This window comes from Procambarus clarkii, chromosome 12 (assembly GCF_040958095.1).
Source record: "Procambarus clarkii isolate CNS0578487 chromosome 12, FALCON_Pclarkii_2.0, whole genome shotgun sequence".
NCBI classification, from domain to species: domain Eukaryota; kingdom Metazoa; phylum Arthropoda; class Malacostraca; order Decapoda; family Cambaridae; genus Procambarus; species Procambarus clarkii.
The window spans coordinates 31,169,387-31,181,886 of NC_091161.1; the positions used below are offsets into that span (position 1 = coordinate 31,169,387).

The 12,500-nt window shown below is 43.9% G+C and overlaps 1 long non-coding RNA gene across 2 annotated transcripts in view; it reads right to left on the reverse strand.

The window, feature by feature from the left end:
* Window positions 1–780: 780 nt before the first annotated feature.
* Window positions 781–12,500, reverse strand: part of LOC138363894 (uncharacterized) — a 464,760-nt gene continuing 453,040 nt past the window's right edge. For both annotated transcript variants that reach the window (XR_011228236.1, XR_011228235.1), the window contains one exon: window positions 781–1,225. This is a non-coding gene — a long non-coding RNA (uncharacterized lncRNA). The remainder of the gene's footprint in view (window positions 1,226–12,500) is intronic.

A 12,500-nucleotide genomic window follows, 5' to 3' on the forward strand; every position in this document is an offset into this window, starting at 1 on the left:
CTGTCGTTTGGTGAAGGATTATATATCACTGCTATAACTACTCTTGGACCTCCTATCGTCATGGTACCTGCTATGTAGTTTCTGAACCCCTCACAGCCTGGGATAACCATCTCCTCGAAACTCCACTCCTTTCTTATCAGTAGGGCCACTCCGCCTTCTCTCCTTCCTTCCTTTCCTTCCTTCCCTCCCTCTCCTTATTACAGTGTATTCTTGGGGAAACACCACATCCGTTATAATTCCTGAGTTTTGTTTCTGAGAGCCCAATTACATCCGGGTTCCCTTGTGCCCTATCCCCTAAGCTCACTTGCCATGCTTGTAATCCCAACTATGTTCCGAGTACATTACCTTGAAACTGACTTCCTTCCATCCTCATTTTATGTTGGTTTCACTGGAATTGGGGGGCAAGGGGTGTCTGGGGTGGGAGGGCCTAGGAATGTGGACCTGGGGATCTGGTGTGAAAAGGGGCTGGGAGGATCCTGAATGGGGAAGCTAGGTGGGTCTGGGTTGGCCTTGCGATGGGGGAGAAGGGGCATGTGAAAGGTCGGGGGATGTCAGGGTTTGGGAGGAAAGGGGAGTCTGGAGTGGGGCAGCAGGGATGCAGGAAAGGGGGGAGGGGGAGGTTGTAGGAGGTAGAGCTTGGGGGGTGGGTAGGGGGATACTGGGGAGGACATGGGGTGTGGGAACGGGGAGGGCCTGGGGTGGGGAATGAGTTGGGGAAGGAGGGCATGAGGGTTAACATGGGGCTTGGGGTCGGGGAGCTGGTGGGGGCTTAGTCTGGGGACGGTCTCTACTGCTGGTGGGGGGGGGGGGAATGAACATGGGGCGAGTTTATGGGAGGTTTCCGTTATATTCCTCCCTGGGGATGCTGGCCTACTGGTGAAGGGATTCACCATTAACCATATGTTACACCACTAAATGTTCAAATTACAGGCCAGAAGAATAGTTTACCACACAAGTAGTTAATGCATAGAGTACTTTACAACATACCTATTAGAAGATCACCGCTTCAAGGTATAAACTATCACAATTATTAAACGTGTTTCCTTCACCTATTGTACTTATGTGGGAATATATATATGCGCTATATAATGACCAACTGCAATCCAAGAGAGGTTTTTCTAAATTTTAATCTTCCATACCTGCTGTGCCGTTGTACGAGACCAATTTCTTGGGTCTGGTTGACCATACCTGCAGTGCCGTTGTACTGATGAACCCTCGTACATACCTGAAATTACACATTATATTAAATACCCCTAATTACTAACTTGAACACATTTATGTAAAGTTTAAGAAATATCCCGCTAGACAATCGATCAGGTCAGACATTGGATGAACTAAAGTGCCGACTTACCACGGAATGGCAAAAGCCAACCTCAGATGACACAGCCCGTTCTCAACACAACGGCCAAGTGGTCGTTAACCCGGCAGCCAAACATTAACGTGAAGAACGCTTCACATTTAACGAGTCCTCGGTCTATACTCGTTTGTGCACTGACCCACAACAGTTCATACATTTTAACACGAACTTTTTAAAAGGGTTTTTGATACGTGAACTATTATACATTATTATTTATTAGGCAAGGGAGACAGGTTGGAATACACTCGTGTGCTATAATTTCCTTCAACTATCAGACCTATGGACAATATAAATATACAATAATATTTACTTATATTCGACAAAATATAGTACTTGGTTACACAGGACGTTAATGTTAATTAAGGCGTCTCTGGGGTTGGTTGCAGCGTGGACGACACTGACTCAGGATGGTTAGTTTCATTGGGGGGGGGGGTGTATGTGACGGTTGATAGATTAAAAGTCTTTGGTCTGTATTTCAAGGATTGAAGTCTGATAGTTCACAAGAAGTACTTTATAATTGTCAGAATCTAACTATATTAATATCGTAATTTTTTTCCACCTGCTTTTGGTCGAACGATCAATTTCATATATATAGTCGAGACACGAGCTGCTGTTATGGAACCGATAATCTCTCATCAGTCGTTTTAGAAGTTAATTTTATTTTAATAAGCTTTACCAAAAGTCTTCAGGAAATTAAAATTCTCTACTAATAGCCAAAGATATATTATTCAATATGATTATATTTACAAATGAGTAAACCTAGGATAGAGCTTTATATAAAATAATTAAATTAACATCTTTGTAACTATCCTTATTTATAAAATCAGCAAATAGAGACTATTCCACCAACAGAATACAATGTGATAAAATAACTAATCATCTAGAGTAACTTGCCTGTAAGCCTGACGCAGGTAACCTCATGCACAGGACTGTCCAGGTGACTAATTTAGTAAAACCAATGAGGCGGGCGCTGAGCAGCACCTCTCCCCACGCCGGCCCGCGCCACACTGCCCGCCGCGCCTCTTGACTAGCTTGGCCTGATGGGTCAACTACCTGTGACGTCATTCACCTCACCTGACATGAGGCCGCCTCACATACAAATAATTCACAAGTAGTCACTTCAACAATTTTAATAAAGTTTATTTCTATTAATGTGAATTATGAGCAAGTGTGAGTATGTATTAAAAGCACATACTTCACTACTGGACATTAAACCCACTACCACACCCACCTAGTAGCTTGGAAGCTCCATAACTCCTTCTGTAACTTATGTTGGGGTCTAGGCCAGGGGCCAGGTACAGCAACTAGTTACTGTGTTAAGCGTCCTCTGTGTGTGTGTATTTACTGTGTGGCTGTAGGGTCGAACTCTTAGCTCTTGGACCCCGCCTTTCTAATTTTCGGTTGCCTAATTTACAGATTCAAGAGCTATTTTTTTCCATCTGTCATATCAACTATATAAACACCTTCCCCTAAAAGGAGGGGGGAGCTCCTTGCTAGGCTCCTAGCCCCATCCCTCCCTTCTAAATATTCTTAGATTATTGCAATGTCTCCTTTTGCATGCTTTTATAATTTACATTTAAAACTTTGAATCTAATTAACATAAAAGCCTTTTACAGCTTACCAGTAAATTGACAACTTATTGACAGTTCTAACACTACTCGGCCTAAATCTCGATAATAACTTACGAATACACTCACACAAAGCAACAAACAAACCATAGGAAAAAATCCCTCCCCCGACTATGCAGACTCGAACACACCCACGCACAAAAAAAAAAAAAAAAAATACACCAGTCTAATGCCCTAATTCGTCCTCTCTCAACATACGCCCGAATATCCCAAATGCTTGCAGCCAACAAAGCAAAAAGCTCCAACGAATTCAACCCTAATATCTGAGGTGGATCTACACCACTATGGGACGACTTCGTCACGAGTGAGATCTCCACCTCATAGCAAACACACGGCCCATAAACATACTGGAAACACTTGGCCACAGCAGACTTAGGTTAACAACATACCATGACACCACACCACATTCCTCACCAACACAATACACACACCACAACACTGACAACCTCTCTAACATCCCGCAACAATCACCACCCACACCATTGTATACATAAACAATTGTACAGCCTGCCCGCCGAGCACAGCTCCTTCCCCCCCCCCCCACACACACAGCCACAGCCACACACACTGGGCGCTTGTAGCCAGTAGACAGCGCGCGGGACTCCTAATCCTGTGGCCCGGGTTCGATTCCTGGCGCTGGCAAGGAACAATGGGCAGAGTTTTTCACCCTGATGCCCTCTCTTACCTAGCAGTAAATAGGTACGTGGGAGTTAGACAGCTGTTACGGGATGCTTCCTGTGTGTGTGGGGGGGGGGGGGGAATAGAAAATGTTAGTAGTTAATAACAGATTATTGATTGACAGTTGAGAGGCAGGCCAAAAGAGCAGAGCTTAACCCCAACAAGCACCACTAGGTTAATACAACTAGGTGAATACACCAGGTGATTGGGACTTCCAGGGTTGTTCGGACTTTCTTGATGCATGGGTGAACAGGTTTGGTGTAGAATGTATACCACAATTCAAGGCCTGCTGCTGGGTCAAGGGCTTGGCACTATTCCCTCTCATCTACAAATGTTCCTCTCCGGCCTACTCTTCCCTCTGGCCTCACTTCTCGCTCGCCCAATGGACACTTTACCTGTAAACTTTAATATAATTATATATATATATGTCGTACCTAGTAGCCAGAATGCACTTCTCAGCCTACTCTGCAAGGCCAGATTTGCCTAATAAGCCAAGTTTTCCTGAATTAATATATTTTCTCTAATTTTTTTCTTATGAAATGATAAAGCTACCCATTTCATTATGTATGAGGTCAATTTTTTTTATTGGAGTTAAAATTAACGTAGATATATGACCAAACCTAACCTAACCTATCTTTATAGGTTAGGTTATAGCCGAAAAAGTTAGGTTAGGTTGTCGAAAAACAATTCATGAAAACTTGGCTTATTAGGCAAATCGGGCCTTGCATAGTAGGCCGAGAAGTGCATTCTGGCTACTAGGTACGACATTATATATATATATATATATATATATATATATATATATATATATATATATATATATATATATATATATATATATATATATATATATATTAAATATGACCGAAAAAGTAAGATTAATAATTCTAACACGAATTTTCTCAATCTTTCGTACATTACGCTTCACTGTTGGAGGTAAATAAAAAATCAATTCTCCAAAATTCATTTTTTTTCTAGTCTGACGCGACACAGGCGCGTTTCGTAAAACTTATTACATTTTCAAAGACTTTAGTTCACAAATACACAACTGATTAGAACTTACGTATCTCCGATTTTATATCTACATTTGAGTGAGGTGGGAGGGGTGATGTGGCATTAACACAAGACAGAACAAGAGGGGATATTAATAGGGTATTAAAAGTATCAACACAAGACAGAACACAAACAATGGGTATTGAATAGAAGTGTTTGTAGAAAGCCTATTGGTCCATATTTCTATTTCCATATATGTACGAAGGACACTACAGCCGAATTAAAAGCAAAGGTCAACAAACTGATGGAAACTGTGAACGCCAAGAAATCCGGACTCCACCTGCCAAAGATCATTGGGGAATATAAACCTGGATATGCGTATGGAAATGTCAAGATGCACAAGCCTGGAAACCCACTTCGGCCAATTATTAGCTAGATACCCACACCCACGTACAGACTGGCGAAGCGACTCAACGGCCTGCTGACTCCTTATGTTCCTTGCGCCTTCAGCCTGAAGTCTCCAAAGGAATTTGTTGACTTACTGCGGGGCACACGGGCCACAGGGATAAGAGCCTCGTTGGACGTAGAATCGCTGTTTACCAACGTACCTGTGGACGAGACAATCGGAATGATAGCCGACAGAGTGTATCGTGATCCAGTCTGTACTCCTCTTGACATGCCAGAAAATATTCAGAGGAAACTACTCCAAGCTTGACTAAAGAGGCACCCTTCTTGAGCCCGGATGGGCACATGTATAAGCAAGTAGATGGGGTCGCCATGGGTTCTCCCCTAGGTGTCCTGTTTGCAAACTTCTACATGGGTACCATCGAGCAAAAAGTCTTAGTCGACATGAACTTGAAACCGGCCATATACTGCAGGTATGTTGACATTTTTACACAGGTACCTGATGTCAGACATCTGCAGGAGCTGAAGGAGGCATTTGAGCAGAGTTCCGTGCTGCGTTTCACTTACGAGATGGAAAAGGATGGGAAGCTGCCCTTTCTACATGTAACAGTCATGGAAAAGGGCAGAGGTTTCCACACTGCAGTCTACACTAAGGAAACAAACATAGGAATGTGCCTAAATGCCAACAGCGACTGCCCTGACAGGTACAAGAGGAGTGTTGTTAACGCATATGTCGACCGTGCTCTCAGCCACAGCTCAGAATGGAAGCAAGTCGACGAAGAACTCTGTAGGGTAAGGCAGGTCCTAGTCAATAACGGCTTCTCCAATGGTTTCATCGAAGGCATCATAAGAAGGAAAGTGAAAAGCCTTGCAACCTCTGAAGAGACAACTAACACAACACCTATACCCCCTATTAGACTATTTTACAGGAACTTCTTTTCCACAGCTCATAAAACGGAGGAAAGGGTCCTGAAAGATATTGTTAATAGAAACGTTATCCCTACAGACAAAAATCAGAGGATACAACTGACGATTTACTATAAAACCAGAAAAACGGCCAGCCTACTCATGAGAAACTCTCCAGACACAAAACAGAACGCTTTAAAAGAGACTAACGTCGTCTATGCCTTCAAATGCCCACTTGGGGACTGTAAGCTCCAAAAAACCCAGTATATAGGCAAGACAACAACATCTCTTTCTAGGCGTTTAACGATGCATAAGCAACAGGGCTCCATTAAGGAACATATAATCTATTGATATAAAACATATAAAACATATAAAACATATAAAACATATTGATTGGTCTTCCTCCAAAATAATCTTTCCTGCCTCTACTCTACACAGACGCCGTCTTGTAGAATCGGCTCTTATTAACAATGTACCCAACATGAACTTGAGTCCTGGCTTTGTTGCTGTGGACTCTTCCCTTTCACAGTATATACTCAAATGCTCTAATCTTTCTAACAAACGTGACTTAACATAAGCTTTCCCCCTTCCATTTCTTTCTTTCTCCTTCCCTTTCTTTCTCTCTTCTCCCTTTTTCTGTTCATTGTCTTCTACGCTCCCTTGCTATCCTCTTCTTATTCCTATTACCATCTCCTTCGGTGGTTATAATAGGAGCTGCCTCGTATGGGCCAATAGGCCTGCTGCAGTTCTCATTACTACTATCCCCTACACCTGACTTTCCTCCTCAGCTCTCTCTTGCCTATTTAATTCCTGTCCCTACCTGTCCTCATCACAATCGACTTGAGAATGGTCCAGGACGGACCGAAACGTCGTCGTCTCTTCAATTTCTAGTGTGTGGTCTGGTCATCATACTTCAGCCACGTTATTGTGACTCATCGCCTGCTAATCAGTTGTGTATTTGTGAACTAAAGTCTTTGAAAATGTAATAAGTTTTACGAAACGCGCCCGTGTCGCGTCAGACTAGAAATAAAAATGAATTTTGGAGAATTGATTTTTGATTTACCTCCAACAGTGAAGCGTAATGTACGAAAGATTGAGAAAATTCGTGTTAGAATTATTAATCTTACTTTTTCGGTCATATTTAATAATATATGTCTACAGGAAAGACTGCTACCAAAATATACTATATATATATATGCTCATATATATATATATATATATATATATATATATATAAGCAAAATAATGACTAAGCAGGTGCAAGAATGGGTTGCCTAGTGGCCTGGTGGATTCCAGGGCACCTGACAGCTGGGTGGACAGCACTTCGGATTCGTAGACCTGAGGTTCCGGGTTCGATCCCCGGTGGAGGCGTAAACAAATGGGCAAAATGTTTCTTTCACCCCGATGCTCCTGCTCACCTAGCAGTAAATAGGTACCTGGTATTTAGAGAGATGCTACGGGCTGCTTCCTGGGGAGTGTGTAACAAAAAGGAGACCTAGTCGAGGACCGATCGAGCCGCGGGAACCCCTAAGCCCCGAAATCAAGATCACCTTAAGATTCCTTACGGGCTATTTATGCCCGTGCCACCTCTTGGGTGGCTTAATCTTTATCAATTAATTATCGCCTGGTGGATTTCACAGATTGAGAAGCAAATCAAGAAGAAAATACTCCCAACTATCAAAAGTCCCCACAGAGCCAAAGTAGCGGAAGTAAGATTTACTGCGTATCAAGTGGCTTGTACAAACAAGCCACTGGGTACTACTCTTTCAAGTCTGACAAAAAGATATCCAGAGACATTGCAGTTACCATACACAGACTCAGACTTGGTTACAAGTGCTACTGGGAGGTAACAAACCCAATATTTAAAGTGTGTCATATCTGTGGAACAGAAGCAGAGGCGCCACTATTGCACTACTTACTGGAATGTTTAGCTTTTGAAGTCCTGTGCCTCAAACTCAACCTTAATCCAACGACAGCAGCTGCATTAGATGTTAGTAGCTTAAAATGGAGACTAGAACCGTGCGCACCATCTGGACAGGTGGTCCTATTAGGACCAGCTGTCCAGATGGGGCAAAGGTATGTAGTCACATAGTGTTGTTGGGTGATTTTCCGGATGTTTGGCGCGTGTTGGACGCATGTGAGCGTCCGGTGTTTGGTTACGCAGTCTGGAATGATGGGGGGTTATGTTATGGGGGTTATGTTGTGGGGGGTAGGAAAGTATGTGGTGTATGTGGGAGAGTAAGGAATAGGAGAAGAGTAAAATATGTGGATAAGAGTAGATGAATATGTATGGGTTTTTGCCGTAGAGTTAATCATGTGTGTGTAGGGGGATTTTTTAGCATCACCTAGTTAGCTTTTTTTTGACACACTGTACTCCACTTCATATAGTCTAGGGTAGCTGCACTAATGCAGATGTACCTAATATGTTAATAAAAAAAAAAATAGTCGATTAATAGATAAGTCTAAGTAATGCTATGTAGAGGGTGGGTGGAGGTGTGAGGGGTCCCAACATTGCCGGATATGTTGAGGGGGTGTGGGGAGTGGTGAGGGGAGCTTCCCCTTGGCGGGAGAGGGTTGGAGGGTCATTGTGGTTGAGAAGCGAGGGTGGAATGCGTTTACGTTTTTTGACGGCCATTATTTTCTTCGAGCTATGCAGCTGTGTTTGGTGGTGATCCATGAGGAGACTAGTTCTGCCATACATGGCAGGAAGTGTCGAGGAGGGTGAGAGAGAGAGCAGACTCTCTTAAGATGTGAATGAGAGGAGTAGGTAACAGCTGGCAGTGGGTTTGTGTGTGTGTGAAAGTAGTCATTATTTTTTCTTAAAGAATGACAGTTTTATGTACCCTCCCTGCTTCCAGAGCGCTAAGGATATGTGGGTCATACCCTACCACATAGCTATGAGGAGTGACACCACATGGGGTTACCTCTTCAAAGGCTGAGGCCTAACTGTTGCGAATGTCATCATCAACCTCTACCATAGTCAGTCATGCCCACCCCTTCCCCCTCCATCCACATAGCATACATACCACATACCAACACCACCACCACACTGCTGGGAGTGACAGCAATACGGCGTACCATACTCTCTCCTGACACAGTTCACACCGGCACATAGCATTGTGTCATTGTTCTTTCTCAAAGGTGAGCCATGACCTCAACATACAAATTCCAAATGCAGGCCTGGGCGGGAGAGAGCCTTTGTGGGCGGCTCCCCTCTTGGGAATCTGACACACAACTGGGCTAAATAAGACAACACCGCTCACATAACCCACACTCCAACAGACCCCCCCTCCCCCTAGCCCCTCCTCCCCCTTTCCATCAACCATCACCCCACCCTCCTCCACATCGATTTTCTGTGCAAAGCCTTTAGTATTATTTCTGATCATATGTGTAACCTTGTATCGTAATGTGACCAACATGCTAACATCATTCTTTGCTCAAATAGCATTTTTTAAGAGTAACGAGAGTCATAAGGTGGTCTTCAATCTTATTATTATAACAAATCCTGATTTTTTTGTAAACCCAACTGCATGGGATACACATAGCAGTCAGTGGTTACTCTCCCTCTCTCTCTCTCTCTCTCTCCCTCTCTCTCTCTCTCCCTCCCTCTCTCTCCCTCTCTCCTCTCTCTCTCCCTCTCTCTCCCCCTCTCTCCCTCTCTCTCCCCTCTCTCTCTCTCTCTCTCCCTCTCTCTCCCTCTCTCTCTCTCTCTCTCTCTCTCCCTCTCTCTCTCTCTCTCTCCTCCCTCTCTCTCTCCCTCTCTCTCTCTCCCTCTCCCTCTCCCTCTCTCTCTCTCCCTCTCTCTCTCTCCCTCTCTCTCTCTCCCTCTCTCTCTCTCTCTCTCCCTCTCTCTCTCTCTCTCTCTCCTCTCTCTCTCTCCCTCTCTCTCCCCTCTCTCCTCTCTCTCTCCTCTCTCTCTCTCCCTCTCTCTCTTTATTCAGATCATTTAATAGTTAGGGGGAAAAGTAACATCAATTCCTTTCTCCTGCTGCCGCTGTTCACGTATCTTTTTTCATTTCACTTAGACTGACAGCTCACCAGAGGATGGAAGACTAGTGTCAATTTTCGACTCCATCACTCTCACCCTTATAACCTTGTAACGTAACACGACCAACATGATGACATCGTTCTTTGCCCAAATATCATTAATGTAACGTGACCAACATGGTAACATCGTTCTTTGCCCAAATATCATTTTAAGAGTAACGAGCAACTTTCTGTCCGATGTCTGAATATTGAAATGTGAACCGTGTTTAGCCCTTACATTCCAAACAATAAAATATTAGCACAAGCTTGTTTAGTTCTTGTATCACGTAACGTAACATAGCGTTTATTCAACAACTGGTAGACATAACAATGTAGCTTCATATTCACTGTGGTAAAACAAACAAACAAACATCGCGGTCAGTCCTCGCTATACCTCAAACGCGCAGTTCATTCTCTCTCCCTTAGGTGAGCAATGTTCCCCACATACAAATTCCAAGCAAAGTAAACATATATAAGACTAATGTGGAAAAACATAGTCTTGAAACTATTATTAAATTGACTTGTTCATTATCCCCGAGTTCATGGCCGTCTCTAAGACCTACATTATCCAAATGTAAACAGCAATCGATGAGAATAAGACCGTACGAGTCGATAGTGAAATAGCTCTGGGTTATGTCTGTTACACAGACTTGTAACACAGTCAATGTAGCGTACTTTCTACTGCCCAAATAAATAGCATTTGAAAATGTATGCGTGTCTAATCAATCTCCATCCCCCTCTTCATCCAACACCAAATATTGCTGTGCAGACCTTGTAACACACATTAGCATTAGCGCTCATTTCTTGTAACACACAGTCAATGCAGCCTAATGCGGGAAAATAAACTGTCTGCTGCCTAAATAAATAGCATTTGAAAATGTATGCAAGTCTAGACAATCTCCTATAGCCCTTACATTCTAAATACAAATAAAATATTAGCACATGCTTGTATCGCATTATATCATTATGTAACGTGGAAAACTTCTTTCTGCCTGATGATCAAATAGCATTTTTTAATAAATAACCTCAGCTTGGTCTTATGCCATTAGAACTGTATTACACTGTGCGCAACAGTAGACTTGTAATATCATAGCAAGACAATGTCGCAGGGATGTTCAACGCTCTTATACTGAAGGAGTGAGCGAGGCACTTAGTAACGTAACGTGGAAATCAACTTTGTTACGGCCCTCTCGGGACGCAACGGGGTCCTTACTCTGATGTTGTTAGAGGAAGATATATGTATCCGTTCCCGAGCCAGTAGGGGCTATCAAGGGATGAGATCCGTGACGCAAGTAACTTAAAGGGAGTAGGGAAAGAAAGCTAAGAACTTAATATTATAATTACCATCACCGTTTAAATATATAAAATAAATGAGTGCACAAAGGAGAGGGGTATTAACACTTTACAAGGGGATTAATCCTCAATCGATGTCTTCTACTGAAGACGCTGGTGCCATAACTCTCGGTGCCGAGTCCTTGGTGCTTTCTTCGTGGCCTCACGACGTGTCCTCTGAGAATGCCGAGCCTACCCGGGCCACAGGTCAGCCAAAACACAGGTCCACTGGGAGCACTGCCGTGGAGGCCGTCAACCACAAATCCAGCAGGGGCTCTGCTGGCAGGTTCCGGACCCGCAACGCTGGTCAGGCCTCTCCACGGACGATATAAGGGGAACGCCCTGGACAGGAGCCTCGTGTGACACCACAAATCACTCTCCTGTCCTTGATACCCCAGTGGATGATCGTCTCCAACAGTCGGTCCCGGGTAATCCTTTCACTGCCACTCCACTGGCAGGCTAACACACCACAGTGTTCTTCCGGGGGGAACGACTTCGCAACTGCTGCAGCAAAGCTCAAGGTTCGGAGACGGCTGCCTCGGGTAGACTGACTCAACCTTCAACACAGCGGTCCCAGGTCGACTCTGTAAGCAGACACGTCATCAATAACCGGGACACTAATACACCTCACTTACGGGCTCGGGCACAAACACCTGACGTATCCAGTCCATAGATGGCGCCGTCGTCGGAGCACCACCTCACCAGAGGTCAGGAGCGGCGGTGTTGAGCGCTGAACCAGACTGGAAACTGGTCCTCGAGGCCAGTTCACGCTGTCCTCACCAGGTGTCGTCGTCCGTTTGGCGGGGGTTTCGGGAGCTGACCCACAGATGGCGTGGTTGTCACTGCTCCAGGCTCGGACGTTGGATCCGGGTTCGTAACAAACTTTGTCTGATGTCCGAATATCATTATTGAAATGTGAACCCCATTTAGCCAAACACAATATCTCCATTACATCTCTTACCATATAAATATTACTGTCTGCCAGTTTTAGCCCTCTAACACAATGTAACGTAACGTAACGCGGAAATCATCAACTTTCTGCAGTTCAAAATGTCATTTTGAAGAAAGATGAGACTTAGTCCATCTCCATTACATCTCCTACCATATAAATAATGAGTCTACCAGTTTTAGCCTCTGTAACACCTTGTAATGTAACGAGGAAATCAGATATCTAC